Source organism: Mus caroli, unplaced genomic scaffold (genome assembly GCF_978045245.1).
Source record: "Mus caroli unplaced genomic scaffold, Mus_caroli_1 scaffold_1, whole genome shotgun sequence".
In the NCBI taxonomy this organism is placed as follows: Eukaryota; Metazoa; Chordata; class Mammalia; order Rodentia; family Muridae; genus Mus; species Mus caroli.
In genome coordinates this window covers 149,744,966-149,762,620 of record NW_028227256.1, presented here as the reverse complement: position 1 = coordinate 149,762,620, position 17,655 = coordinate 149,744,966, and the positions used below count along the sequence as shown (strand labels likewise).

The 17,655-nt window shown below is 46.3% G+C and overlaps 1 long non-coding RNA gene across 1 annotated transcript; it reads left to right on the top strand.

Moving 5' to 3' along the window:
- Positions 1–9,240: 9,240 nt before the first annotated feature.
- On the top strand, positions 9,241–17,209 carry LOC147006166 (uncharacterized). Its single transcript, XR_015045941.1, has 4 exons — positions 9,241–9,866; positions 10,219–10,421; positions 14,085–14,151; positions 16,092–17,209. It is a non-coding gene; the product is annotated as an uncharacterized LOC147006166 (long non-coding RNA).
- Positions 17,210–17,655: the final 446 nt, after the last annotated feature.

Genomic DNA, 17,655 nt, shown 5'->3' with positions numbered 1-17,655 from the left:
GGCACAGCCAGAATGTCTGCCCTTGTGGGCATATGGTTAAAGAAATCGAAAGAAATATATTTCTTTGAAAAAATAGGGTAGGAACTTGATGCACGACTCTGAAGACTTGAGCCATGGGGAAAGGGTAAGATGAGAAAGTTAAGAATTTAAATTCAGCGGGCTCTCCACTTTGTGGGGACAGAGACTGTGTGCATTCTGTTTATAACTGCACCTCTACACAGTGTAGCAGTCCTTTGTGGTGGATCTGAAGCAACAGGAGGTAAGGTCTCTGTAGTCAAGAGGTTCAACTGAGAGAAAATTGGAAAAAGAGGGAATATTCTCAGAAACCTATGCTTTTTTCCCCACCCTTTCTTCTAGCAAAGCCTCACTTCTGGAATGTTCCCAGGAGTCTGAGGCCACAAATTCTCATCCAGAAAAGAGATTTTTTTCCAGCCAGGGCCTCCTCCTTCTATACCAGGAGAGTTGCCAGCTTTCCTAAATCCAAACACATCTTGTCATGTAACAGTTTAGTAGACCTCTACCTTAGACTTCAAGTATTTTTAATTAATTAATTAATTAATTAAATTTAATTTAATTTATTTTTTGTTTTGTTTTTCGAGACAGGGTTTCTCTGTGTAGCCTTGGCTGTCCTGGAACTCACTCTGTAGACCAAATTTGCATAATATAAAACCAGGTGCTAACTCATATTATCTTAGGGCTTATATAAGACTATCAAATCTGTGCCTTAAATATCAAAGTCATAAAATTAGTAAGATTAAGGATACTGACGTTAATAGAATGTGGTATAACATTTTGCTAAAATGAATTTCACACGCCTTGGCGTGGACTGAAAGCAGCTCTTCCGTAGTTCCATGACTCTGGCACCAATCCTCTCTCCTGCCTCTCAGCTTTTCTGTATTCAAACTCCTTCCAAACCTCTCCTTGTATAAGATGCACCCTGCTGTTTTAAGCTTTCAGCAGATGAAAACACATTAATATGTCAAATCCATCTCTGTTTGCATTAGCCTGATGAACAAAGTAGCTTTACTTAGCATTAATGCACTCACAAAGTAAATAGGGAAGCTGGAAACAGGTGGTCCCCAGAGTAAAAAAGTGGATGTTCAGATGGTTTAGAATGGTGAGCTTGTGGGACTATAATACTATGTTTATGATATACTCTACTCATCATGTAGCTTTGCTATATGTTGGCATATTTGTTTTATTATTTTATTATGTTCTTTTACCTCTGTCTCCATTCCTTCTTTCCTTCTACCCTAATCCTATCCAACCCTCAACACTAGGCAGGAGAGAAGGAAGTTGAGAGGGGAAAGGGGCTGTAGACCTCTGTAGGCTACTTCCTGCTGATTAGGGTCACCGGGCTACTTGGGGCCAGTCTGATCTTTGTCATCAGACTATCCAGCAGTCCAGCAACCCAGCAACAGCAAATGCAGCAGCAGGACGAGCCAGCAGCAGTGGGGCAGTGGCAAGGGGGCAGCAGCCATCACAGGCCCTTGCTTGGGGCCCTGCCATTTAGTCCCTCTCCAGAGTCCCCAGAATTAAACTATCTGCAGCTGGTAAAAATCACACCCCTCTTAGAGCAGGAGACAATCATAGTGGCTGTGAACAAACTGAAGCAGCCCTATATCCCACACCCAGGATTAAAACAAAACATATTCATATAACATAACTGGGTTTTTAAAGCAACCACAAATCTCACTACAGCTGTGTATGTGCATATTGTATATACGAGGTATAAAAAAAACGTAGCTTTATTTTAAACAGGAGGCTAAATAAAGTTTATATGGTTAGTACCTAACAAGAACACACATTTTTTTATTGGATATTTTATTTACATTTCCAATGTTATCACTTTCCCCATTTCCCTCCCTCCCGAAAACACCCTATCACATCCTCCCTCCCCCTGATTCTATGAGGGTGTTCCTCCACCCACCCATTCACCCCCACCTCCCCGCCCTCGATTCCTCTACACTGGGGCATCTATCAAGCCTTCGTAGGACTAAGGACCTCTCTTCCCATTGATGCCCAACAAGGCCATCCTCTGCTACATATGCATATGGAGTCACATGTACTCCTTTGTTGATGGCTTAGTCCCTGGGAATTTTGGGGGATCTGGTTGGTTGATATTGTTGTTCTTCCTATGGGGTTGCAAACCCCTTCAACTCTTTCAGTCCTTTCTCTAACTACTCCATTGGGGACCCCACGCTCAGTCCAGTGGTTGGCTGTGAACATCTGCCTCTGTATTTGTATGGCTCTGGCAGAGCCTCTCAGGAGACAGCAATATCAGGCTCCTGTCAGCCTGCACTTCTTGGCATCCACAATAGTGTCTGGGTTTGGTGACTGTATATGGAATGAATCCCCAGGTGGGACAGTCTCTGCTCAACACTTTATCTTCATAATTGCTTCTGTGAGTATTTTGTTCTCCTTCTAAGAAGGACTGAAGTATCCACACATATCATCCTGAGTGAGGGAACCCAATCGCAAAAGAAAACACGTGGTATGCGCTCACTGATAAGTGGATACTAGCCCAAAAGCTCCAAATAACCAAATAATTCACAAACATAGCTCTTAAAAGGCAAACTGAAACTCTCTTAGAAAACCCCTGAGCTCTTGAAGATGCCTGCTCCCAAGTCATCCCAGTCTGGGATGCTGCCTCTGTATATGATTGTAATTCTTCCGCCACACCCACATGTTGTATCATGCAGAGGAGGATATAATTGTCCTTTTTACCTGGATACTTGTATATCTAGCTACCATGTATGCTGACGTGTGCATTAAAGAACAACCAATAAGCAACATTAGCTGAGTGCCAAACTCAACTGCCTCTCGACTTCCCAAGAATTCTAAAATATACTAGTATAACTGTTATTATGGTTTACATTCTAAAAATAAGAAGTCTGGGACAAGAGAGTTTAGCAGCATTACCCAAGAACAGTCATATCTGAGCCAGAATTTGGAATCAATTTGAAGCTCCCTGTTCTACTATCTGCTATATCCCCTGAGCATAGAGAGGTGCAGTGCGTGGTAGGTACTTAATGCAGAGGGTTTTCTTTTTTAACGGTTATAAGAATGGAGAGCTGTTTACATTGCACCAGCCTGGGTGCTATCAGAGCCTAATTTCCCCTATGGTCCAGAAGAGCAAACAAGTAGGGTTAATATATACCTCAGAACCACTCACATGTCTGACATATAGTAGATACAGGAAGCATATTAGTTTGAACCGACTTGACTTCCCTCCATGACCCTTTCTGGGAACATTGTCCAAGGCTATGTTTGGATGAGAAAAGAGACATCAGGAAGAAGAGTGTGGTTTGAATGACAGGAGCCACTGACTGACCAGGGCAACTGAATGGAGAACGTTGGCTATGCTCTTCTGAGACCCACTGCAAGCCCAGATGGCTAGAGCATGCTTGCATGGGATCAAAGAGCAGCAAATTGTAGAATTACATCTCAAGTTCAGAGCCACTGAAGAAAATTGTATAAATGATAAGGTGAGAAAGACCATGGTCTCTGGGGGCAGGGGTGGGGGAAGCCACCCAGGATACCCAGAAATGGTAGCATGGAGAACATGGTTTGGGTGGAAATGATAGGATCTACAGCTAGCCCTTGCAGGAGAGCCTTGCTGAGTGGCTTGTAAAATGGCTTTTGAATTCCTCGAGGGAAAGAGCCTCCCAATAGATGGAGGAGGTGAGAAGGTCCTTGGGATCTGCTGGGATGGAGCTGCCTACTTCCCTCTACCAAGACAGGTCCTCAGGTCAGGCTAAGGACTCCCGAGCTCAACGGTTCATTTGTTTTCCCTCCTCCTGCCTTTGGGTTTTGCTATTCCCAAACTGTGGGGAGCAGATGTGGCAGCAGTCTCAAAAAGGCGCCAGGGACTGCAGCTAAGTCGTATGACTTGCACCTGACTTCCTCATATAAACCACAAACATCGTGAGAGCTGCGCAGGTGTACCAGGTTACTGGCGAAGCCATTTTGGTGGAGATACGCCCCTGATGCCCTGATTAGCTGAAGCTGCGTACCTGGTGAGGCGATGTGGCCTGCTGTGAGTGGATGGGAACTGATAGTATATAAGAGTGAGAGGCCCAGGGCTCGGGGTCTTTCGCCTACACAGTCAATGCGCAGCCCAATAAACGTGTGCAGAAGGATCCTATTGTGGCGTCTTACTTGCTGGCGAGTCAGGCGTCCCACACCAAACATTGTGGGGTTTTGTTTTCCAGAGGTTCAACTATCTTCCCTTCCATGGTATTTACAGGCTCCCATCCTGCCAGAAAAGGGTCCCCCTGTTACTGGTGTTCAGGGGCACCAAGCAGGGCCAGCACACAAGGGCTGGTCTTGTGTTCTCTGCCCACTTAGTTGGGTGAGATGTCATGGGGGCACACTTGTGACTCCATCCTCAATGTCCGAGAAGTTGCAAGTGTTTCAGTAACGATGCTTTTTTCAAAGCTGTGACATCTTTCCAAATATTGTCTGAGGCGAGAAGCAAGGGAGGAATGCACATGACTTTGTGCATGCTCCATCAATGACAGACTGTACTGTTCCTAAAGTACGTCAGCTCCCAGCAATCCAGTGAGCTTGCTATTGACCAAGAGTCAACTGTGGTTTACCTGGATGGTATGGAAATGAAGGGTCAGGGTTCAACTCAAGTTCCCAGGTCCTAGTGGCCACATGAACCTACCTGAACCCAACATGGGGTCTTTGTCTTCTCCCTTCCCACTCTTACTTTCTCTTCTCTTCTCTCCCAACCAATGATTCGTGAAGAGGAAAAAGAACTGAGACTGGTAAAGTTTTGTACATCCTGCCTCAGATATCTTCCCTTAAAGCACTGTCCATTCTTCTGGTATTTTCCAGGGTACTTTCAACCCCATGTAAGAATTCCATATTTAATAAATCAATTTTGTTAATTCATGCATGACTATAGTTTTGTACCATGATTTTGAGTATTTCTCACTCACAAAAACAGAAATAATAAGAAATTGACAAAACCATTGTGACTTGACTTTTAAATCAGAAAGAGCAAGCCTGAACGGAACTGTTCTGTATAGCCAGCCTGTAACATGCTCATAAGAAACACGGAACCTTATCTTTTCCCTTTCTTTTTTTTTTTCTTTTTGAGGTGTTTTTGTTTGGGGGTAGGGTGGGTGGACAATGTTCTCTTTCTTCTCCTCTGTTCTGGGCACAGAGAGAACTCTCCCTTGTGACAGGTACAGTTCTAGAACCTTCCAACCTTCCTCTAAACAGACCCATGATCACGTGGTCTCACGTGACTCTTAGCTTGACTTCCCATGTGCAGAATCGAGATGTTCCTCAGTCCTGTGGTGATGGCTGCTAACTCCATCACCACTATCTCTATAGCTCCCCTCCCTAACATCCCAAGTCAAGAAGAATGAAACAGGATGCTCTGTCTTGGGAACCAAAAAGAAAGTTCTCGCACCTCCCAAATAGCGGCCCTGGGCTGCTGGCTTCTTTGCCCCCCCCCCCCAGTGGGCAGTAGTTACCAAACCACAGAGACATTTCATGCATTTCATTTCACGCATGCGGACAGTTTCATTGAAACCTTTCCATTTCCCTTAGCTCTGGAACTCCTTTCTGAGTTCCTTTTCTTCCCCACTAAACTATAATAATAAAAAAAAAAGCCTCACACTGAGTTTCCTTCCTGCTTTCGTCACGGGGCTAAAGCAAAGTGCAGACATTTGTACCCAGCACCAGAGTTACAGGTATGAAGGAAATGGGAGAGGGTGGATAACTTCACTCCTGCAAGGTGCCACCCGAGAACAAGCTGGGGCAGGGGGGAACAAAAACAAAACAGAAAAATAGGCACCGGAACCTGGCAAATGTGCCTGCCTCAAGGAGCAGATGACTGGGGGATGCTGGTCTTTGATGAGTCTGCCTGGAGCTGCCTTGGCCTCAAGCAGCAGCTGGGCCACCTGGGAGCTATCTGGGGTTTCCTTGAAGCCACGGTGTGTAGTGTTGTGTGCACACTGAGAATTGCTGACCTCAGGGACACTTTGTTAGTCATTAGCACAGAGGTGGGTGGTTCAGTGACTAGGTAAGAAGAAAGACTACACACGGACCAAAAAATAATCACAGGCAACATTGTTCCATGGTTCTTCAATTTGGCTTCATTTTTTTTTTTTGGAAAGAAGTTCTCTGTTTCTGTACACGGAAAATGTATCTTCTACTGGCAGGCATGGTCCCATAATATTCCAGCCGCCGTTTCTAAATAGATCTATTGCTCTGATATAATGCTTATACTGAGGAAAGGAGCCCTTTCGTCCTGTGGATATTTGGCCAGTGTTCACGGAAGCAAGTCACACTGATGATTAGGAGTGTTTGTGACGATTAGGAAGGGGCAGCAACTCTGCTGACCTCTAACCGTAATTGTATATCCTTCTCATCACTGTGAGGGGCGTTAGGGAGAGATCTCTGGGTATCATCATCTTTGGACCCTTCCCATTCTCTCAAGCTGTCAGGCCCCTCCTTTAACAAATTGTGAAGCCAGATGGTTTAATGGCTAACGTGCGTCTGCACAGATCCCCAAAGGAACCCCAGTCCCTCAGGAAATCTGCTTTCAAAGCGTGTTTACAGCTACCAACCCTTATATTCCCTGTGCTTTCCTCCGACTTCCTAGCCTGCATCTTCTTGGGCTGGCTCCGCCCCTACCCTTCTGATTCGGAGGATTCTCACCTCAGTTCTGCCTCCTGAGCTCTTCATGTGTTCCCTCCTCTGTGGATTCATGAATTCTGGACCATAAATGATCCATTTCTTCTTGACCCGATCTTTCCATTTCCTCTGCCCTTTCCCAATTCACCATTTCCGAAGATTCTTTTCTCAGCTTTCTTGCTGTCCTCCAGGGGGCGCCATTCACTGCATTCCCCTATCATCCATGGTCACCAGTGGCCTCCAGCTCCTCCCTGCAAGGCATCTCTTAGCCTCTGCTCTTCCTGCTCTAACTCAGAGGACAGGACTCTTGCTTCTGTTCTGCCTGCACTCTCCGCAGGGTTGATGAGACCCAGGGACTATTTTTTTTTTTCTGGAACACTTGCCTCTGCCTTTCTTGCCTCTTGTGCCTTGACTCCTCAGCCTCTAGACACCCCGCCCCCCTTCAGGTTCTTCGTATGCCTTTCTTTACCTAACCCCTTCACAGCCATCACTTTATAACTTATCCAGAGTTGACTTTCCTGTACAGGCAATATACAAATGCCCACGTTCTGACCAATAGCAGCCTATTGCTTAAATGAGTAATTACGTTAGGGCCTTAGAACGGTTATCAGTTGGCGTTCCTGATCTAAGAATATTGGTGGTCGGAGCTATTTGCTCATGTGTGGGCGGTTTGAGGAGGCAAACTAGGACTGGTGAAGCTCCCAGGGCTTGGGATAATTGTCCCTGCTTCTGAAGGGACAGCAGGATGGAATGGTTGCGGGGATAGCCGGGGGCCAGCTGCCATTACGCACGAGGAACTGCGGGACCGGAGATGCAGTGTTTACAAAGGAGGGCAGCGATAATCCAAACGGCCACCTGGCAAGGCATGCAAATGAAATGAAATGAAGAATCTCTAATAATATTAATTTACTGCCATCTGCCTAGAGCATAGTCGCAGGGCAGGGGAGACGGGGCTTCAGATCTCGGAGACAACTTTCCTTTCCAGTGTCTGTCTGTGTCTGTCTGGCAGTTGTAGGCGGATGGATACCAGGGTCAGGGCAATGGAGCTGACTTTGGGTGCTAAATCACAAGGTGGGACAAGGTGATGAGGTTTGTACTCGATTTGTTTACAGGTTTGGCCAAATGCTGTTTTGTCTCCTTATAAGAAGTATGGGAAATGAAACTGGTCTGAAGCAAGCATTCCCTCATGGCTGAAATGTTATTAACATTGCCGCGGAACACTTTTGTTGAAAGGTACAAATGTGTATCTTTGAGCCATTGATCTATCTCCAAGGTGAGGGGCATGTTCCCAAGGTACCAAGTGTCACACAACTTTAGAGGGAGGGGCAGTTTGGTCTCTACAGCTCAGACCTCTTTCCTCCTCGAGAATAAAACTGCTTTTCATTCACTACAGGTTAAATAACATAGGGCTGATAACAGATATTATATCACCCAGCCAAGTCTTTCAGGCAGGAGACAAGCTGTTTCCCTCTGTGTCTAGGTGAAATTTGTCACCAAGTTTTCTTCTGGCTGGCCAGCAACTTGGGAGTGTCAACTGATGTCGGGACACACCAACAGCATGGATCAGAGAAGGGGGAGATTAGATCGAAGGCTACTCTGCCATTTACTAACAGGGTGGTCTGGAACATGTTATTAACCTCCCCAAGCCAGTGTTTACATTCATAAACAGTGACAATGGCAGGACCACCAGGGCCAGGGGATACCTTTGAGGAGGTCAAATGGATTTGATTGAACTCCGGAGTCGAGGTCAAAATCTCATTGTAGTGAGATTTTACTGATCATGTGAGAGAGTGGCCTCCAAGCCCCTGGGTCTATAGAACAAGGAAAGCAATTGGTGGCGAGGTTTTTAGATTTTAAAAAGGTTACCTGAGGTAAAGCTCTTAGTAGGATGGCAGTGGAAGAAAAAATTATGTGTGGGTCCAAAAAGCCGTGAGACTGGGGGAGCCAGTCCAGAGCAAGAATGAGGTCAAGACATGCTCACCCCCCAACCCCCCAAATCTTGTCCTGAGACCGGCAGGAGTAGGACTGCCTTCCTCCTCACTCTGGGCCTGCACGTCCCAGCGTGCGCATGAGCCTTATGACCCCCACCTCTGCCACCCTTGAGGTAGTCACATAGCCTGGCGGTCACATAACAGGATTAAGTTCTTCTCTCCCTGTAAGGACACGGCCAGCAATCACCTGGCATTCCTCCCCACGCAAACGAAGCATTCGCAGCACCTCAGCCCCAGCCAATGATGCACACTCACCCCAAAACCCCCCACCCACTCCCCAAGGTTTATATAGCTCTTGTTACCCCCAATTGAGAGAGAGCAGTTTCACTGAAAACTGTCTCCTGGAGAGGCTATATATCCCACACTCTTGCCTGCCGAGATCCTGCTAACCCACCCACCCGGCGAAGCATCATTCCTTCCAGTCCATCCAGGTGCACAACGGTGCCTAGACACCCCGAGGGCAGAAGCAGACTCAGGCCAGCGGTCAGGATTTTGGACTGGGTATCCCTTGATAGGTAGGATGCTTAAGTTCTCTCTCTCTCTGCCCAGACCCTGCACAGTGTCCTTGAGTGTGAGTGGAATCTGGGAATACGGTACACTATCATTCTTGTGATGCTGCTATATTCTACAGAAAATGGAAGCTTATTCCAATGGAGCGCTGCCCCGGGGAAGCTCATCAGAGCGGTGCATTTGGTTGCATTGGCTCAGAAAGCAGAATCAGAGAGCAGCCTTCCAGTGGCACGCCCAGAGACATGAACATTGCACAGACCTCTGGGAACGTAACTGAAAGGAGCAGTGGTGGCCTTGGGAGCTGAGTGTGACATCAAGCTGGCAGCTAGCAAGAACAACGTAGGGTGCCTGCTCTACCATAGGAGCTGAATCCTGCCAACGGGCCAACGACTCTTGGCAACATAGCCGCGGCCTTTATTGCAGCTTGGGAGACTCTAAGCAGAGGGACCCAGTTTATTTGGCCACATACTTCTGCTCTCCTGAAAGCCTGTGGCAATAAGTTAGCCTTGTTTTAGCTTCCTGTTTATGCTAATTGGTTCCCAGCGGCAGAAGACTAACCTCCGCAGACTTCCTCAGCACCTTTCTTCTGCCCTCCGATCCACCCATCTCTTCCCTTAATTGCTGCTGGCTGCTGCAAATCCCGACTGCATAAATCATTATGGTGCAGGATTTGGAAGAGCCTCTCTTCTTCAAGACTCCCTTTAGAAGGTAAATACCTTCCCTGACTGTGATCTCCTGCTAATGGGTTGCCTAGAGTCCCTGGGAGAGAGTGGTTATAGACCCGGTGGCTTTAAAAAGAAGTAAAAATATCTTCATAGCCGAGTCTTTCCTGGAAGGCTTGGCACATCCTGCGAAAGCTTTTTCTTCATGTTGCTTCCTGTTTGACACCATGAGTCTCTGTACAAAGGGCTTGCTTGAACCTGAGGCTAGACTAAGCCACAATGATCCGTTGGGTGCTTTCGGTCTTATTGGGTATACGGTATACAGGGAAAAGAGACATTAAACTAGTAGTTACATAAACATGAGCTGATAAACTGCACTGTTCTTGTCTTTTACAAAGAGGATAGACGACTGGAGAATTTGAACATGAGGATCTAAGGAAGGCTTTCCTGAGGAAATTACCATTATGAGACCAGGAGAATGAGTAGAAATTGACTAGGCTGAGAGATAGTAGGCTCTTCAAGAACACCAGCCTGTGAAAAGACCCCGAAGTCGAAAGAGATAAATTCATCATCTTGCTGGTAGAAGGTCTTGAAGGCCAATGTAAGTCTTCTGGCTTTTGGTGTACTTCTAAAAAAGGCGGTTCACAACCCAGACTTCTGTTTGATTGAATCCTTCCACTGTTAGTCTGAGGACAGGCCATTAAGGGACAAGACATCAGTGAGGCGGTAATGGCAGGATCCAGGCAAGAAGGGATGGTGGCTGGGCCAGGAAAGTGGTTACTTGAAGGTAGGGCCGGGCTTTTCCGACAATGCGAATGGAATGGGAAATTTGTGACTCTCACTTCTTTGGCCAAGTAGCCTAGAAACCTGTATTGCTCTGTAGACATAGGTAAGGCTAGTAGAGGAGTGAGAATCACTGGAAATACTCCAGAATATTTCCTAACTGCTTGCCAGTTATTCATCCTTGTCATATGCCATCAATCTACTGGGAGATGTGACTGAGGTCAAAGCAGCGGGGATTCTCCCACAATCCTTCCTAATATCGAGGATGTGGGTCCCTACAGACAACAGCACTTGGCATCAGCTGAAACAGTCAAAGATGGACAGTCACTGTGCAGACACAGAGACAGCCAGTGTCTCTGCTGCTCGCTCCAGCCTCTGTTCTGAGTGATCCCAGCACCTTCTCTTATTTTGTCATCCATTCTGATTGATCTGAACCCAATTTAATTATCATTCTCTATGGCAGAGTTGCTATGGATGGAGCTGCTGCTCTCTCTAAACCACGCGCATTTTCTAGCTTCTCCCTTCTAGATGAAAGAGGGTGTCCAGCTAGTCCCAGAGATGACCCCCACCAATTTCCATTATCACTCCCAGACCTCCCCTGCTCCCTTCTCCCCACACCTATCCCTTATCCCCCCTCACCCTCTCTCCCACCCAGTTCCCTCTTTCAATCTACCCCTGGGTCTGTGGATTGTAGCATGGTTGTCCTGCTGATGACCAATTATAAGTGAGTGCATACCATATGGGGGTGAACCCAGCTGAGGCTCCTACCAATAGGGGATATAGAGGCTAAAGTGGCTCCTATAGCCAGGCAGGACTTCAACTGGAAGGGGACATCAATCCACCCACAAAATCTTCAACCCAAAATTTGCCCTGCCTACAAGATGCACAGGGATAAAGATGGAGCAGAGACTAAGGGAACAGCCAGCCAATAACTGGCCCAACTTGAGACCCATCCCATATGAGAGAGCCAACCCCTGACACTATTAATGACACTCTGCTATGCTTGCAGACAGGAACCTAGTGTAACTGTCTCCTGACAGGCTTCACCCAGCAGTGGATGGAAACAGGTTGCAGAGATTCCTAACCAAACATTAGGCAGAGCTAGGGAAGTCGTGAGGGTGGGGGCGGGGATAGAATTGAGCAAGTCAGAAGGGTCAAGGACCCCACAAGACGACCCACAGAGTTAACTAGCCTGGGCCCATGGAGGCTCACAGAGACAGAACCACCAACCAAAGAGCATGCAGGGCTGGACCTAGGCACATTTGGAGCAAATGTGCACCTTGGTCTTTAGGTGGGTCCCCTAACAACTGGAGCAGGGTCTGTCACTGGATCCTCTTTCCCTAGCTGGACTGGCTGGGCCTCGGTGGGAGAGGATGCACTCAGTCCTGCTGGGATTGGATGTCCCAGGGAGGGTGGTACCCAAGGGGGGCTTCCCCTTTTCTGAGGAGAAGGGGAGAGGGTAGTGGTGGGGGGAGGGACTTGTAGTGGTAGAACTGGGAGGAGAGGAGAGAGTGGGGCTGTGATTGGGATGTAAAGTGAATTTTACAAAAATCAAAGAAAAAGAAAGACAGAAGGTGGATAGATCCTCTCAGAGTCTCCCCTTTGTGACTAAACGGCTGCCATCTAGGGTCTTGGTCAGGCTGGTCTTCTCTGCTAGTTAAAGAATTAAATGGCAGGAAAGATCTCAGATACAAGTAGCAGCAAGTAATATGCTTTATTATAAGTGGAGAGAGGGAGAGAGGGAGAGGGGGAGGGGGAGGGGGAGAGGGAGAAGGAGAGGGGGCACATAGAGAGAAATACTCCCTCAAAAGCAGAGAGGGGACCAAAGTCTGTTTTTCCCCTGGAGAGCTGGGATTTTTAAGTGGTCTGGTGGCTGGAGATGGGCCTACTTGGGTAGGTAATGACAGCATGGATACTAGAAGGGAGTCTTGTCTCATCTGGCTCAGGCAGGTAGCAATTGATGCATCCTTTGTCTTGTCTGCACGTAAGAAATATAGGAAAAGGGGGCTGGCTCCTTACTCACTGCTCCTCAGACGATAAAATGAAAGGCTGTCTGGTAAAAGTCTGATTATGTTCCCTAGACCATGCCTTGCTAACTGACGGGGTTTATTCAGCCTAGCCACAGTGGCCAGAGGGGCTTCCTCCACCAGACCTCCATTGCTAAGGCCCAGGCTCCCTCTCTGCACTTTGTAATGGTCATGTGAGGTCACCTGGGTCTTCATCAGTGACTGGCCAGGGAGCATACACTCCAGGTTCCCTTGCCACTTACAGGAGGGGAGCAGACTGACTGTGGAGGGAGTTCTGCCATGCTGGGTGGACTGGCCATGGAGGGAGTTCTGTCATGCTGGGTGGACTGGCCATGGAGGGAGTTCCCCCATGCTCCTCTCTGTGTGCAGAAGTACTTGGTTAGTGCATCCCTCACTGTCCTCTTTCTGAGTTCCCCAAGGGTCACAGATGGCAAGGGGGGAGTCACAAAACCGAAAGCCCTAGAATCCCTGGTATTTCTCCCCTGCTAACCTTCTGCAGTGCCTCCCTTCTTTTTATTAGAATCATTCTACCTCCCCACTCCTTCTTCAAAATAAGTTTAAGAGAATGCAGAGAAATACTCATTTGTTAATGATACTCCTTTTGGTTCCAAGTAACAACAACAACAAAAAAAATATGTGGGATTTTTCTAAAGGTAGAGGCGAAATTAATTTTGAGGAAACCGGTTTGCTTCAGACTTGAGTGCAAGAGACTTCAGACATACACCAGCACCAGAGCTGCTGAAGCAGCCAGGAGTTTCCTTTCCACTTCTGGAGTGGGGAAGTGGGGGGTGTCACACATTCCAGTCTGTGCAGGGGAGGCTTGGATTGCTTCTGTCATCCTGACCCTTCTCACGGGAGCAGCAAACCATTAGGGAACAAACAGCACACAGTCGTATAATGTGGGGTGTTAGTCAGGGTGTTCTAGAGGAGCAGACTGATAGAAGGAATGCCATAGACACACAGACACACAGAGATACATAGACACAGACACACAGAGATGCAGACACAGACACATAGACACATAGACACAGACAAAAGCAGCCACACAGATAGACACACAGAGATACAGACACATAGGTACACACACACACACAGATGCTGACACATAGACACAGATAAAGACAGACACACAGACACAGGAGATGCATACAAAGACAGGCAGACAGACAGACACACGCACACACACATACACTCACACAACACACACACACACAAAATACTTTAATTAGAGTGGCTTACAGGCTGTGGTCCAACAATGGCTGTCTACTAGTAAAACACTTAAAAATCCAGTAGTTGTTCAGCCCACAAGATTGGATGTCTCAGCTGGTCTTCAGTCCGCACCAGAATCCCCCTCAAAAGTAGGCTCTAATGCCGGAGAAGGAATGGACTTGTTAGTGAGAGTGAGGGCAAGCAGGCAAACAAATGTTTGTCTTTCTTCTGTGTCCATTTTACAGGCTGCCAGAAGAAGGTGTGGCCCAGATTAAAGGCAGATCTCCCCACCTCAAAAGATGCAGATTAAAGGTGGGCCTTCCCAATTCAGTTAATATAATAACAATAACAACAACAATAATAATATCCCTTTAGTCTAGAAAAAATTCCCATATGGGTGTGATCAATGGCTTGGATTTTAGTTAATTCTAGACAAAGTTAAGGTAACAACCAGGAATAGCCATCACAGAAGGAGTGACCAAATGTTTGTCAAATGATGACAATAATAAAGTGTCGTATAAAGGTACACTATGTGGTACCCTTGGGAGTATACTCAAAGAGACACAAACAAAAGCAAAGTCCCTTGTCTCTAGCTGGAATGCAGTACCCAAATGTCCAAGGGGTTCGCTGTTTCATGCAAGCCACAGCTGGTCTGAAGTCACTATGAAGGACCAGGTAGGATGCAGAACTGAACCAGGAGCTTGGCACATGGCACATAGAATGTGTAGGGATGCTGCTGCAGAGACAAAGTCTGGAACACAAAGGCTCTGGGAAGGGAATCAACAGACCAGGCCAGGGCTTCGATGTCAGCAAGGAGCTGTAATCTCTGGCCCTGTGCCTGGGTCAGAGCACCCCTGGATCTTCCCGCATCTGCACTGCTGACACTAGAAGCTGGAGAGCTCTTTTGTTTGCAGTATCCCTCCAGTGCCTTTTAATGGGAAAGCTCTCTGTGGCTTACATTCTGAAGGAAGGATGCTTAATGGAATCCTATCTGTTATGCAGAACACAGACTGCAGAGCGATTTTGGATCTGGGGAGCAACAAATTGCTACTGGATATAACTCCCAGCAGTCCTGCTAGGAATGATTCATTCCCACACTAGTCAAACCCAGAGAACAGTAGCCATCCAGGAATTAAGGTGGGTTGGGGGTGGGGGTGAGAAACAGAGAGTTACTGTTTCATGCAGGTAACTTTTGAAACCAAGGTCTAAAGACACACATATGTGATAGCTGCACAGCTATGTATGTGTAACTAATTCACTAAATTATATACACAGAATGGTGAAGATGGCTAGTATCACTTTTGTCACAATAAAAACTCTGGTTAGGAGCTGCTAAGGAGATGGTTCAGTGGGTAAAGTGGTTGTCATGCAAGCACGAGGGTCAGAGTTCAGATCCCAGCACCCACAGAAATGTTGGGTAAGTAGCTGCTTGCAATCTCATTGTTCAGGAGGCAGAGACAGGAGATTCCTGGAGTAAGCCAGCTAGCAAGCATAGCTGAACTGGAAAGCTCTGTGCTCAAGTAAAAGACTCTGCCTTAATGTGGTGGAAAATGACTGAGGAAGACCTCAGCCTCAGCCTCTGGCCTCTGGCCAATCATATGCATGGGCACCCTCATACACATATGCACCTCTGTCCATTGAAACACACACATGAACACATACACTGGTAATTCACAGTCACCCCGTTCCTCTCTCAGAACTATTTCTCTATCTGTTGTGTTGTTGTCTTCATCATTTCTGTTCCTCAGGCCACACGCTAAAGTGTGGTCCTTAATGGCCTCTCCATCTGCCCCCTGCCCTTTCACTCAAAACACCAGACTGTGTGCTCTCAGAATTCTCTCCCAGATTCTGTTGGCTTTGGTCCAGTGCACACTTCCCATAGGGTGTCTGTGCTTTGCCCCACACTCACTTGGACCATCTGAGCCAGTGCTGTCTAGTATAGACTTGCTCTCGGATTATTTATGTGGGTTTTGGAAAGCAGGAGAGAAAGGAGGAGCCCATTGATGGAATGAGAGGGATCATTTGATGCCTTCTTCTCCCTCAAGTCTTCCTGCTAAGAATGCTAGGAAATATAAACAAATAAATATTTTTTAAAATCCGCATTAAAAATGAAACCAATGCTCCAAATGACACCCGATCAAGCAAATATGCCTTTCCCTCTTTCTCCCCGTGCTAGTAGCCTGAATTAATAAGAGACATGTAGCCAAATAATATTTATCGAGCTCATTAATCTAGATTTGTTTTTTCTTAAGAGGCTACAAAGCCGTAAAAGCATTTACACATACTGCAAGATGTGAGACTTATGTTAAGAGACTGGAAATCAACACTGGCGGTTACAGCGGTTGTCATCTTCTGCCTTGCTGCCGTCTTCCTCAGCTGATAGATATTCCAGTCAGGTGCCTCAGAGGCACACTGGTCTGTATCCTGACAGGCAATGTGCATATTGGCTCCAGATGACTGGATGGAAGAATGCAGCCGTCCTCCAAGCTGTAAACACAAGAGTGTGGCATCTATTCGCTTGGGTCTCTTCCTTGGCTGTCATCATATCAATATGTGGTGGGTTTTCTAAGGAGAATTCCATCCAAATCTGTCTTTGGATGCAGAATCCAGGAAGTCTGGGCTTTCTCACTGGCTTGGTTGCAGACACACCAAACATGGGCGAGTCGCTTCAGTCTTTGTCTGCACCTCTCACCCTCACCCTCACCCTCACCCTCACCCTCACCCTCAGACAATGTCTGCAGAATGTTGGATGGTCCTTGCTGGTACACAGTATGTACTTGCAAACTGTTCAGGTTTTCTTTTCTGTCCTAAATTTTTTATTCTTTTTTCTTAGAGAAACCTAGTTTTAATTTTAAAGCATTTTAAAGCACGGGCACGTGACAATACAAACTCATTTTAGTTCTAGAAGGTATTTTTAAATAAAAAGTCCAGTCCGATGGCATGCTCCAGAGGTACAGCTTGACATTTTCCTCTGATGCAAATGCCCACAATAACAATTTACCATCACCTTAATTTTTATGATCAAGCCCAAAGGATGTATGTATTGTGTCCCTTTAGAAAGATAAGGCACTTGGCTTATTTGTACTCCACCCTTAAAAACTGCCAGATTTTTTTTTCTGTTCTTTGAGACACTTCTAGAGATGCAAATGGTACCTCCAACCTTCTGTCTCCCACTTTAGTACCTTGGAAACACTTCTTGCTGTTCCTCTTAGACAATAGGAGGTTTAACAGCTCGGCCTTCCTGTCCCCTCTCTCCCTTATGGCTACTCGTAGGTTGGCTTCAGTTCATCAGATAGTTAATTTTGCATGGTCAAACTTCATATAATGTTTACAATATTTTATGCACTCACTTGCTTTTTCTGTGTTTTGGTTGTTTTTGAGGTTTAGAAATAGAATTTCTAGTATTTTTGTTAAGAGAATATTATATATTATGTAACAAGTGTCATTCTGTTCAAATAAAAATATGTATTGATTACATTCTCTGAGCCAGACACTGCTCTAAGTACTATGGATAATTTATCAACATAACAATATCTCTGCCTAGACAGAACTTGCTCTTATTTTAAAATTGTATTTTATTCATATTTATGTGTATGTGTATGTGTATGTGTAAGTGTACTCCACATGAGTGCAGTACCTGAAATGGCCAGAAGAGGGCGTCAGATTCCCTGGAGCTGGGGTTATGGGTGGTTGTGAACTACCTGATGTGGAAGACAACTCAAGTCCTCTGTAAAAGCAGCAAGAGCTATTAACTGTGGAGTCATTTCTCCAGCCCATAAATTACACTTTTAACATATGTGATGTTGCAATAAAGCC